Here is a 14,405-nt window from a genome sequence, read left to right on the forward strand (position 1 = left end):
CGCGCATTCAGGAGGCGCGGGGAAGAGAGAGACAGACTGGGGGGGGGGGCCAGTTAGACGCTGCCACGCACCTGCTCCGCGGAGCCCTGTGCCACCACCGCCGCACCAGCCTTTACTAAGATGGCGGCGGTAGCAGCGCTCGGCTGATGCCCGCCCCTCCAGCCTTCACAAAGATGGCGGCGATCGGGGGCCGCTTGTTGACTGGGGCCGGGAGGTGCCTAGCTCGGGCGTGGGTGCGGAGGAAGAGGCCGAGGCTTCGAGGCCTACCTGGAAAAACGGGGAAAGGTAGGAAAATTAATGAGATTAGATAAAAGATTTAGAAAGTAATTAACTTTTTTAAAAAACAATATGTGTTTTAAAAGCAACGTTTTTTTTAAAGACGCAGAAAGCAGGAAAAAGGAAAAGTTTGGAATCAAGATGGCGGTGACTCACCTCGGTTCAGAACGATAAGGCCCGCCCACACACGCACCGATTGGTCGACCGTCAGGTCACCAAATCATAGGATTGGTCAATCGTCCCGTCACTCGACCGTAGGAGGGCCCGGCCGCACGCGCCAGCAACCCGGCGTATGATTGGTCGACCTCGAGGTCACTCTGTCGCTAATGAGCGGATAATGAGATGCTAATGAGCGGAATGTTGAAGGTTTTTCGGATACCGCAGGCGCGATTTTTGTCCAGCCGAAACGTAAATACGCTTACCATCGTTTTGGAACGGTGAGCTTTCTTTCGACGTAACGCACGCGTAGGTACGCTCTGTAACTTTCGAGCGCATAGCCGGACAGACGCACACCCGAGGACAGACAGAAGGACAGACAGATAGATAGACAGACAGACAGAAAGAAGTATCTGTTTATATATATAGATGAGAAACAGGGAGATTGAAGAGTGCACATATATGAATTAATTTAGATTTAGATATGGATAACAGATGTGAACAGTTTACTTAATATGGTATATATTATGTCACAAATAAGTCAGGTATGAATGACTAAGATCTATCTGCTGGTGCACACCTCTGCACATAACAGTAGATCTTCAACTGCCATATTAATATTTATTCTTATTAGATCTTCAACCATCCATCAATCTCCCTTATTGCTTCACACTGAAATTTGCACTCAGCAGTATCAACCTACCACACCCAAACCAACCACGCAGCACAGAACCCTTCATACCTTCTGATGCTCATTGCACATCTCTTCTGCAACTTGGATCAGCTTATTGAAGATTCCCTTCCTCAGGTTACCTTCCATCGGAGGCTGTTAAGTAATCCAAAATCAGGTTTAAAGTGTAATGAACAAGAAAATATGTTAGAAAAATAATGGAGATTCATCCTTTCAGAGTGAGTTTGCTTTAGTAATAATTTCCATACATTAGAAGAGTGTGATTGTTGTGTATGTACCTTTAAGGGAATAACTGGTCTCAGAATGCAGTACCGGCAGTGACCACCCCTGTATAAAAGGCCCTAGCAGGCTTCTGTAGTTTCAGTTTCCAGGTTGTCTCCATTCAGTAAAGACTTGTTATAATCAACTCCTGCAGTCCGTGTCTCAATTATACACGGACATAATACTGGCGACGAGTAAGAAACGAACTTACCTGCAACTCGGCAGCACCTCAGATGACATTATTGAAGGTCGAAGCCAGAAGAAAGAAAAAATATATATAATCGCCAGCAACAGCATTGGCAGCAGCGGCAGCGGCGGGGAAAGCACGGGAGGCGCCATCTTAACTCGGCGGGGAAGAAGGAAAAGCGCGGGAGGCGCCATTTTGATCCATCGGGGATGAAGGCAAAGCGCGGGAGGCGCCATCTTAGATTTTCAAGATGCCAAAGACTGGCGATATCACTGCCTTCAATAATGCAATAGAAGACTGGACCATGCATGTGGAAAGAGTCGAGGTATATTGCGAGACAAACGAAATAGCCGATGAGAAAAAGGCATCAGTATGGCTAAATTTAATGGGCGCAAGAACGTACGGCCTATTGCGGGACCTGATTACTCCAGCCAAACCGAAGGCGAAGAGTTTTAACGAAATTGTTGCTATCCTACAAGAACACCTAAATCCTACACCGCTGCTGATAGCAGAAAGATTTAAATTCCACAGGAGAAATCAGCATAAAAACGAGAGCAATGCTGATTACCTTATGGAACTACGCAAGCTATCAAAGCACTGCCAGTTCGGAGCAGGACTGGCAGATACCTCACGGGACAAATTTGTCTGTGGACTCCTGAGTGAAGGAACCCAGAAGAGGTTACTCTCAGAGAAAGAGCTGACGCTAGATAAGGCTTTCAGCGTGGCAGTATCGTACGAAGCAGCAGCAAGGGGAGCTGCAGAAATACAACAAAAGCCACAGGAATACGGCACCCACGAAATGACACGGGGATTTGCAAAATGTTATCACTGCGGCAGAACAAACCATGACCAGAAGGACTGCTGGTCCAAGGACAAGATATGCAGGCAATGCGGTAAGATGCGACACATTGCACGAGTTTGCAGGTCTGGGAAGAAGACCAACGACAACAAAAAGGCTACTAAGGAACCGTACAGGAAAGTACAAAAGATGACAGACAGTAGTTCCGAAGACCAGATGAGCGATAGTGAATCCGGGAACAAGAGACTAAGCTGTCTCAAACTTCACAACGTAATCGCAAAAGAGGATCACCGAACCATTTGGGTCACCCTCACGATAGCAGGGTCCCAAGTCAAAATGGAATTGGATACAGGATCAGCTCTAACCATCATGAATCGACGAGACTACGAGCGGTTATTCTCACACATACCCTTGAGAGAGACATCCATTGTCTTGAGGACGTATACGGGGCAAAAAGTATACCCCAGAGGAAAAATAAGGGTGCCTGTCGAATACAACGGCAAGAAAATACGGAAATTGTATCTCTACATTCTGCAAGATGGTGGACCACTGTTATTGGGACGTGAATGGATCAGAAAGATAAGTTTAGACTGGCACTCCATTCAGGCACTGATGGTGGCTGGTAAAAAGGATGACGACGTCACTCCTGGACGATTGTCAACAATCTTAGCTGACGCCAAAGAGGTATTTCAACAAGAACTGGGCACTCTTAAAGGCGTAACCGCCTCGATAAAAATAGAGGAGAATGCAATTCCCAAGTTTTTCAAAGCAAGACCGGTACCATATGCAATTCGTCCAGCCGTCGAGGCAGAGCTGGAGAATCTGGAGAAGGCAGGCGTGTTATCTAAGGTAGACTGGAGCGAGTGGGCGACACCCATCGTTCCTGTCATGAAGGAAACGTTAAATAAGTCTGAGGAGCCAAGGAAGGTTCGCATCTGTGGGGACTTCAAGGTGATGGTGAACCCAGTCCTTCACACAGTACAATATCCTCTTCCAAGGATAGAAGATATCTTCGCCTCACTATCTGGAGGGAAGCATTTTACAAAAATTGACCTAGCACAAGCATATTTGCAGATGGAGGTTGAAGAATCCTCTAGGAAGTATCTCACGATAAACACTCACAAAGGTCTTTACCAGTATAATCGACTGGTATTCGGAGTAGCATCAGCTCCGGCGATATGGCAAAGAGCGATGGAACAAGTCCTGCAAGGGATTCCGGGGACTCAGTGCTACTTGGACGACATCCTAGTGACAGGTGAAGATGACAGTGAACACCTTGCCAACCTAGAGCAGGTGCTCACTAGACTACGTGAACATGGGCTACGAGCCAATCGCCCTAAGTGCGAGTTTTTTAAGAAACAGATATCGTATTGTGGCCACGTGATTGACGAAGAGGGGTTGCATAAGTCCCCTGACAAAGTTGAAGTGGTAGTTAAGGCTCCAGCGCCTGAAAATGTGTCGCAACTGAGGTCATTCCTCGGATTGGTGAATTACTACCATAAGTTTTTGCCGAATTTGTCCACAATTCTGCATCCACTGAACACCCTACTACGAACGGGAGTAGCATGGAAATGGAGCGATGAATGTAAGCGGGCCTTTCAGAAGAGTAAGGACCTAATCACTTCAAGAGAAGTATTGGCTCACATCAACCCATCACTACCGATAAGACTGGCGTGTGATGCGTCTCCCTACGGTGTTGGGGCGGTACTGTCACATAAATTCCTTGATTGTTCAGAGAGGCCGATAGCTTTTGCGTCACGCTCGTTAACTTCAGCCGAGCGTAACTACGCCCAGATTGACAGAGAGGCCCTCAGCCTGGTGTGGGGGGTGAAGAAGTTCAATCACTACCTGCACGGTCAGAAATTTACTCTACTAACTGATCATCAACCTCTCATCTCCATTTTCAACCCTCAGAAGGGTGTACCGATAATGACGGCACAACGGCTACAGAGGTGGTCCCTTTTCCTAGGGGCACACCAATATGACATCGAGTACAAAGGAACTAAACAGCATGGGAATGCTGATGGATTGTCGCGCCTACCGTTGCCGACGGTGGAAGAAGAACTGGCAGTGGATCCAGTGGAGTTATTTCACTCGACTATAGTCGAATGTCTCCCTGTGACGAATGCAAACATAGAAAAGGAAACACGAAATGACCCGACACTCTCCAGGGTCTATGATTTAACGGTGAAGGGATGGCCAGCACATGGTGAACCACTGCTGCCAGCATTCTCGCCGAGAAGAGAACAGCTGTTAGTGTGCAGAGGAACCTTGATGTGTGGATCCAGAGTAGTAATTCCACCCAAATTGAAGGATAGAGTGCTCAATGAGCTTCATGAGGGTCATCTGGGAGGGGTAAAAATGAAGAACTTAGCCAGAGCGTTTGTGTGGTGGCCGGGAATCGATAGAGAAATCGAAGAGATGACCAAGAGCTGTACAGGATGCCAGAAGGTCCAAAACGCCCCACCACAAGCCCCTCTACATCTATGGGAGTGGCCCTCATCTCCATGGCAAAGGGTGCACATTGATTTTGCTGGTCCCTTTATGGACTCGATGTTTTTAATTGCGGTGGATGCACATTCAAAGTGGCCAGAGGTAATAAAAATGTCCTCAACCACCACAGAAAAACTATCAGTCTTACGAACCATATTCGCCAGGAATGGGCTGCCTGAACAGATTTGCTCTGACAATGGACCACAGTTTGTGTCTGAAGAGTTCCGGAGGTTCTTAAAGAACAATGGTGTTAAGCATTACACATCCGCCCCATATCATCCAGCCACTAATGGATTGGCCGAGAGGTTTGTTCAAACATTCAAGAAGGCTATCAAGGCAATGTGTAATGAAGATATACCCCTACAACACAAGGTGGATAACTTCTTGTTTGCCTACCGGAATGCGACACATGCGGTTACCAACCAAACTCCAGCCATGATGTTCTTCAATCGAAGACTACGATGCCGCTTGGATTTGGTTAAGCCAAACATCAGAAGAGATGTGGAGAACAGGCAGTTTCAGAATATGAATGAAAGGCTGACCAGGAGTTTTAAGATAGGTCAACCAGTTTTGGCCCGGGACTACCGCACAGAGAAATGGCAGCCAGGAACGATCTGTACACGGCAAGGACCTCTAATGTATACCGTGGACGTTGGAGAGAGCATTGTAAGACGCCATGCTGACCAGATTCTAGAGTCACTGGAAAACGTCAACTCCACACCACGATCTGATACACCTGGCGATGAATCCGAAGTACCAATTGCATCTACCGCAGAATCGGTGATATTGGAAGCCGACGAACCAAACAACGACATTGATCCCGACTCAACCTTGCCAGAAGAACCTGATATCCCAAAGAAGCGTTATCCAGACAGAATCAGGAAGCCTCCTCAAAGACTGAACTTATAATTGCTTAACTTCAACCAATGTATCTAGCAACCGTAATTGTAATTAGTTATTATTTAGTTGTTAAATGAATGTTATGTACTGTTTATCTAAAAGGGGAGGAATTGTTGTGTATATACCTTTAAGGGAATAACTGGTCTCAGACTGCAGTACCGGCAGTGACCACCCCTGTATAAAAGGCCCTAGCAGGCTTCTGTAGTTTCAGTTTCCAGGTTGTCTCCATTCAGTAAAGACTTGTTATAATCAACTCCTGCAGTCCGTGTCTCAATTATACACGGACATAATAGTGATGCAATATGAATTATTACATACTGAGACAGCAGAGATGCATTTTTGCTCCTAGTCATAAAAATAGGTTGTTGCTATTATGTTACATTTTAATAGTTCAAGATTTAACTTTATAATATTTGAAAGATCAAGTATCTTATGGATACAGGGGTAGTGTCAAAGGACTGGAGGATTGCAAATGTTACACCCTTGCTCAAAAAAGGGGAGAAGGATAAACCTGGGCAATTACAGGCCAGTCAGTTTAACGTCGGTGGTGGGGAAGCTTTTAGAAACAATAATCCGGGAGAAAATTAACAGCCACTTTGACAAACATGGACTAATAAAGGAGAGCCAGCACAGATTTGTTAAGGGCAAATCATGTTTGACTAACTTAATTTAATTTTTTGATGAGGTAGCTGAGAAGGTGGATGAAGGCAGTGCAACAAATGCTGTGTATATGGACTTCCAAAAGGCGTTCAATAAAGTACCACATATTAGGCTTGTTAGCAGAATTGAAGACCATGGGATAAAAGGGGCAGTAGCAGCATGGATACAAAATTGGCTAAGGGATAGAAAACAGGTAGTTGTGGTGAATGGCTGTTTTTCAGACTGGAGGGAGGTATACAGTAATGTTCCTCAAGGTTCAGTACACGGACCACTGCTGTTTTTGATATACATTGATGACTTGGACTTGGGGGTACAGGGGCACAATTTCAAAATTTGCATATGATACAAAACTTGGAAGTGCTGTAAACTGTGAGAAAGATAGTAATAGTCTTCAAGACAACATAAACAGGCTGGTGGAATGGGCGGACACATGGCCGATGAAATTCAATGCAGAAAAATGTGAGGTGATACATTTTGGTAGCAAGAATGAGGAGAATCCATACATACTAAATGATACAATTTTAAAGGGGTTTCAAGAACAGAGAGACCTGGGGTGTTTGTGCACAAATCTTTGAAAGTGGCACGACAAATTAACAAAGCAATCAATAAAGCATATGGGATCCTGGGCTTTATAAATAGAGGTATAGAGTATAAAAGCCATGAGGTTATGCTAAATCTATATAAAACACTAGTTCGGACCCTACTGGAGAATTGTGTCCAATTCTGGGCACCACATTTTAGGAAGGATGCCAAGGCTTTGGAGAGGATACAGAAGAGATTTACTAGAATGATTCCAGGGATGAGGGAGTACAGTTATGTGGATAGACTGGAGAAGCTAGGGTTGTTCTTCTTAGAGCAGAAAAGGCCAGCAGGAGATTTGATAGAAGTGTTTAAAGACATGAAGGGTTGAGATAGAGTAAATAAAGAGAAACTGTTTCCAATGGCTGATGGATTGATAACAAGAGGGCACAGATTTAAGGTGTTTGGAAAAAGAACCAAAGGCAACATGAGGAAAAACATTTTTACGCAATGAGTGGTTAGAATTTGGATTGCACTGCCTAATAGGGTGGTGGATTCAATAGTAGCCTTCAAAAGGGAATTGGATAAAAAATTGCAGTGTTATGGGGAAAGAGCAGGGGAGTGGGACTAACTGGATTGCTCTTCGAAAGAACCGGCACAGATTCACTGGGCCGAATGGCCTCCTTCTGTGCTGTACTATTCTATGATTCTATAAATGGTTTTCATTTCAGACTCTTATACCACAAACTAAAAGAGGCAAAATGAAGTCAGTCATGTACAACATCAGTGTTCCAAAGCTTGGTAAAAATGTTCCAATGTAATTCCAACTATAGTCATGCATTCGTCCTTCTGTGCAACCCAATAAACAGATCTATCCTATCATAGACCTTCCCTTTTGTTCTTTCATCCCCTTCCCCATTTCCCAGCCACTACACTTGCTTAAAAATCTGTTCTATTTCCCGCTTTTTTCCAGTTCTGACGAAAGGTCATCGACCTGAAATGTTAGCTCTGTTTCTCTCTTCACAGATGCTGCCTGACCTGCTGAGTGTCTCCAGCATTTTCTGTTTTTATTAAAGAAAAGTGTTCTGTTATATTCCTGACGAAGCTCCCATAAGTTTTCTGATCTCAGCGGGGATTGATTCCTGAGCTAATGTACAGAAAGAAATCAGCTGATAATGATTCTATGTTTCTTTGTGGTCAGATACACAATTCAAAATTGAGATTGATTGATGTTTGTTAGGCCTTGTACATTACAGTAGATTCTTGCATCAAAAGAAAAAATATACAATTTTTACTTTATTCTGAGAATACGCTAACTTTGTAAATGTTCTGTAATTACTTATATTTCTATAACTCTTCTTTGTAACAGTGAGCACTAAAATTTATGTTTTGTGTATGTAAAGTTATTTTTGCCTATGTCACATCAAATATTAATAGCTACTGAGACTATTCACTGTTTGAACATTATATTTTATTGAATAAGGCTCGTGATTCACATATTAATTAACACGTTTGCTGCAGGGAGACTCTCTTATTACCATACCCTATTTTACAGCTAAATTTATGACATTATTAAATGTGGATTAACTCTAAAGGTGAAGTAACTACTATCAATACATTACTCATTCTTCTCCATTTCATGAGTGTAATTGCTTGTTATTCCTCTCATTTACTCAGCCGATAGGGGTTGTTACAACACCTCTTTGCCTGCCAAGAATTGTGCTTCAATGATGAACAGGGGTAGGCCATTCAACCCCTCATGTCTATTCCAACATTCAATTAGATCATGGCTGTTCTAGATTTCCACTGCTCTTTGGCCTAGAGAGAGCGGTGTCAAGATTTGCAGATGATACCAAAATAGGAGGTATAGTTATTTCTTTGGGAGACCAAAGGAAATTGCAAAGAGATATTGATCAGATGGGGGAATAGGCTAAAAAGTGGCAAATGGAATTCAATCTCAATGGAGAAGCGGATTAAGCAAAATTATTTTGTTTGTGGAAAGAAGCATTTGCATCATGAAATATGACAAAAGCATTTTTTTTCAACAAGGCAAATCAGAGAATCATAGAATGATACAGCACAGAAGGAGGCCATTCCGTCCATCGTACCTGTGCGGGCTCTTTGGTAAAGCTATCCAACTAGCTCCACTCCCCCACTCTTTCCCCATAGCCCTGCGCATTTTTGAAAGTTATTATAGAATCTGCTTCCACCACTCTTTCAGGCAGTACATAAAGCAAAAAAACTCGCTGTGTAAAATAATGTTTCCTCGTGTCGCCTCTGGTTCTTTTGCCAATTACCTTAAATCTGTGTCCTCTGGTTACTGACCCTTCTGCCACTGGAAACAGTTTCTTCTTATTGACTATCAAAACTGTTCATGATTTTGAACACCTCCATCAAATCTCCTCTTAACCTTCTCTGCTCTAAGGAGAACAGCTCCAGCTTCTCCGGTCTCTCCATATAACTGAAGTCCCTCATCATCGGTACCATTCTAGTAAATCTCTCTGCACCCTCTCCAGGGCCTTGACATCCTCCTAAAGTGTAGTGGCCAGAATTGAACACGATACTCCAGCTGAGGCCTAACCAGTGCTTTATGAAGGTTCAGTATAACTTCCTTGCACTCACTTTAACGATTTACCTGAAGTGCGGTAAATTATTTTTAGCACGATTAGAGAATAGTAGCGAGCAATACTCTGGTAAAACAGACATCTCCGACAATAAAAGTATTATGTGTGCAATGTGCAGTGTTGCTTTCTCATGGGCGAGTAGCTAGATCCCAGTTGTGTGGAATAGGCCAAACATAAAATAAACAAGCCCCAAGGATTCAAAATAATTGACTCGTGCTGTTTTTAAAGCACAAAAGTTACAGCAGTGATCGACATGTCTAAGCCAAATTTCTGTTCATTTAAATAGCTGAGCGTTAATATTGTCATTGTATAAATTGATGTAAAATCACAGTAAAAATGGAAGTTAGAGCCTTACAATTTGTTAAAGGCCAGTCCTTGACCTTCAGGTTTATCCCTCAGCTTAATGATACAAATAGATAAAGGTACACTGCCACAAACTATCACTGATATTCCTTTATTTCTTAATAAACACCCCTCCTTTCAGTTGCTATTTTAACTGTGCTGTAAACTGCACTTTGCACATACAATGCCACTTTGCACATCCAAAGCATGTTAAAATACAGTTCTGCCTTGACTTTGGGTTGCAGGTAATGTAACTGAGTACTTCCATTTTCAAATATATAGAGTGCTTCAGAATGCAATAGATGTGTTTAATGCATGTACTCATGTTGTCTTGACCACTTATCCCAAAACTATCCATTAGATTGTAACTTGCCCAATGTTATGCTTGATTTTGAACATACTACAAGGCATGTATTAATCAAATTTTTTTAATTAAGCTTTGTTGCAATTTTAATAGTAGACAGACTTTTATGCATTTGCACAAATTATTCTCTACTCCAGTGAACTAGTATATAATATACATCTGAGCAACTGAATCTTCCAGAATGAAACATTACTGACAAAAACATCTCAACATGAGGGTTCGGTTGGCAGTTTTATCTCCTCTCGTTGGTCACACCTAAATAGAAAATACTGGAATTAATGAACACAGCAAAGAAAAAACATTTTCTTTCCATATCTTGAAGGGATTTAATTGACTAACATATATTTAACACAGAATTCCCAGTATTCAGGTAAAATACTATGGGTAAAAGGGAACAAATTTAGTATCTACCATCTTCATTCTGTTTTGTGGGCTTCTTTATCTCTGGACTGGACTGTGCCGTATTTGAGGTTGATGTTTAGCACTTAACCTCATATTCTTGTCACTGAACTTGGCTAACGGAAAGGGATAACTCAGTTACGTCTGAGGGAATGAACGTACTGACGGACAGGTGGGGCTGCAAAATGTGGCTATTGGCTGTAAATGGTCGAAGTGCAGCAGAACAACCCGAATTCAAAATGCAAAACTAATGCAATCAGGCAGGCGAGAAAATAATCACAACATGTTACATACAATGTAACTAAAGATGCATGAATTACAGCACTTTACAAACAGGATTACTGTCCACTAAGACTGGATGACTGTGCATTCACACATAATCATTTCATCCTGCATCAGCAAGATGCAAACACATGGCCATATGATTTTTTTCAGAATCTTATCTTGCCCAATGTTGAATACAGTGGTTGCCTGTGCTTGCTTTTATTCTTTTCAGAATTCACACGTATTCTGTTCACACAAAGTACCTTCTTGTCTTTCACATGGCTCCGATTCTCAACCTACTTGGTTGCTTCTTTTCTACTTAGCGACTTTTTTTAAAATTTCTGTTTCACAAAACAAATGGTCTCAGTGTGAGGTTGGAGTACCTCCTGTCAATATTCCACTGAGAAAACCAGCATGAGTACAAAATAGGAGATCCCATTTTGTTCTTGTGCCAAATCTTTGGGTAAAATTGTTAGCAGCCAAAGCTTTGCTCCCTATATCTGAGAACTGAGAAAGTCCAACTGTGTGCTGAACTGTGACATGCAGTGACCTCTTGAAGTCCCACAACTAAAAGAACACAATGATCCCAAGTGTGTAATGTAATCTGTGCTTTATGCAAGTATTGTTACACATCTTTGAACAGAGATCTAACATAAATTTATGTTCTCATTTTTTAATTTTGTTTACTGGAGAGCTATCTTGAATTATAAGATTAAGCAAAACTGAGATGTAACTGTGGTATAGTCAGCTTTTTTTTTGTATCCAGTGAATGATTCTGCTGACACTAATAACTGTACACACTGGAGGTTTGAAATTCCTTTTCCAAGTGCCTTCTGTACTGAGAATAGATCTGTTCATGTGTAACTGATTAAAATTCATCAATTAAATAGTGAGAGACATACTTGTAACAGAAACATCCTGTCCTCCATTTTAACAAGAATGATGATGACACAGCAAAAAATCTGGATAGGCTGCAAGCAGCTACCAGCCTTTCAACAACAATATGAAGGATCCATAAACAAAGTAGTGGCAAAAATAGCATTCGTGCATATTGACTTTTGATTTATGAGTAGTTTAGAATAGAAAACCATTCCTTCTGCTGCATTTCTCACTCAGTTGTCCATTTAATTGTTTTTACCAACCACGAGGGTTATCCTGGGGGGAATAATTTCCCAAGGATATGAGTCCTCAATTATCCCATTTACCCTGAATTATGAACAGCAAACTACCTTAAGACAATCCCAGTACTGAATTATATAGTAACAAACATAGAAAACATGATGCCAAAGAGGACAACAATGTTGCAGGAAGCTCAAATGGTGTCAGAGAATCAGACAAAGCCCAAACTAAATCAATGGACCTGAAATTGCGGTCGGAGGCTTCCCGCAGGCGAATGCCTCCGATCCTCAAGAAAAGTACGCTCCTACCTGGTGCCTCCGTATCTTCAGACTCTTGCGGTCCTGGGCCTGCAGGCGTACATGTAGTGTATGTGCCTTTAAGAGCCCCAGGTGTGCTGTAATGCCGGTAATGGCCACTCGGGCTATATAAGCCTGTATATTGTGTATATCCGTTAGAACCCCCCCCCAGACTTTGCTTAGTAAACACCTATGAACCAACTCCTGTCTTCAGTGTCTTTATCAACACACGGACACTACAGTGGCGACGAAGTGGAAACGGACTTACCTGCAATTCGGCAGCACCTCCAGGACATCGATTCCTCGGGCGTCCAGAAGACTCAAGAAAGTGAGAGAAGCTGTGGTTTCACCAGCTGGCCAAGCTGGTGGCAGGTACTGCGCTAATCCTTCCTGGGCGTCAGGCTGGGGCTCCAGCGGCCTGCTCTACAGCTGAGACAGGCAGCGAAATCGGAGGCAAGCAATAACGGACTGGGAGGGAGCACTCGGGAGACGGCCGGCGCGGCAAGCAGGTCAGCGTTCAGACCTGCAGAGAAAGTCCGGCGGGAACGAGTCTCCAACTGTAAACAAATAAAAAATTTAAAAAAAACAAAGAACGGAAACCGCGGGAAACAGCGTTGTCATCGGCAGCAGCGGCGGGAAAGCACGGGAAGCGCCATATCTTTGCTGCTGAAAAGAAAGAAAAGCGCGGGAAGCGCCATATCTTTTCTGAAATGCCTAAGTCTGGCAATATTGATGCTTTTGATAGCGAAATAGAGGATTGGACCACATACGTGGAAAGAGTAGAGGTATATTGCACTGCAAATGGAATAGAAGATGAAAAAAAAGCTTCAGTACTGCTGAACCTAATGGGCGCAAAGGCATACTGGCTGTTACAAAATTTAATCACTCCAGCCAAACCATAGGACAAGAATTTTAAAGAAATTGTTGATACCCTGCAGGAGCACTTAAACCCAACACCGCTGCTGATAGCGGAATGATTCAAATTCTTCAAGAGAAATCAACACAAGAATGAAAGTAACGCTGATTACCTAACCGAATTAAGAAAGCTATCAAAGTACTGCCAATTCGGGGCAGGACTAGCAGATTATCTTCGAGACAAATTCGTTTGCGGTCTCTTAAGTGAAGGAACACAAAAAAGGCTGCTTTCTGAAAAAGATTTAACATTGGACAACGCTTTCAGTATGGCTGTATCATACGAAGCAGCAGCAAGAGGAGCTGCAGAGATACAACAAAAGAGACAGGACTTCGGCACCCATGAAGTGACACAGGGTTTCGAAAGATGTTATCGCTGCGGCAGATCCACCCATAACCAGAAGGACTGCTGGTTCAAGGACAAAGCATGCAGGCAATGCGGAAAGATTGGACACATTGCACGGGTATGCCGATCTGGACAAAATAAATCCACAGACAGAAAAAAAAAAATCAATAAAGGAAAGTACAGGAAGGTACAAATGATGACGGACAGTAGCTCCGAAGACCAGAAGAGCGATAGCGACTCCGAAAACAAGAGACTAAGCTGTCTCAAATTACATAATGTACTTGCCAAAGATGATTGCCAAACCATTTGGGTTACCCTCACGATAGCAGGGTCCCCTGTTAAAATGGAGCTAGATACAGGATCAGCTCTAACCGTAATAAATCGATGGGATTACGAGAGGCTATTTTCGCATATACCTCTAAAAGACACATCCATTATCTTAAAAACATATACGGGGCAGAAAGTACACCCCAAAGGAAAAATAAGGGTGCCTGTTGTATACAACGGCAAAGAAATACAAAAGTTGTATTTATACATTCTACAAGTGGAGTTTGCACATTCTCCCTGTGTTTGCGTGGGTTTCCTCCGGGTGCTCCGGTTTCCTCCCACAGTCCAAAGATGTGCAGGTTAGGTTGATTGGCTATGATAAAAATTGACCCTTAGTGTTAGAGGGATTAAATACGTGGGGTTACGGGGATAGGGTGGGATATGTGTTGGTGTAGGGGTTACGGGGATCGGGTGGGATATGTGTCGGTGCAGGCTCGATGGGCCGAAATGGCCTCTATCTGCACTGTGGG

The 14,405-nt window shown here is 43.0% G+C and overlaps 1 long non-coding RNA gene across 1 annotated transcript in view; it reads right to left on the minus strand.

Annotated features, from left to right (window-relative positions):
• Positions 1 to 10,286: 10,286 nt before the first annotated feature.
• Positions 10,287 to 14,405, minus strand: part of LOC147110970 (uncharacterized) — a 48,467-nt gene continuing 44,348 nt past the window's right edge. The window contains exon 3 of the long non-coding RNA XR_015080109.1: positions 10,287 to 10,527. This is a non-coding gene — a long non-coding RNA (uncharacterized LOC147110970). The remainder of the gene's footprint in view (positions 10,528 to 14,405) is intronic.

Source organism: Somniosus microcephalus, chromosome 11, assembly GCF_052327205.1.
Source record: "Somniosus microcephalus isolate GS21.2 chromosome 11, FLI_Smic_1.0, whole genome shotgun sequence".
NCBI lineage: Eukaryota > Metazoa > Chordata > Chondrichthyes > Squaliformes > Somniosidae > Somniosus > Somniosus microcephalus.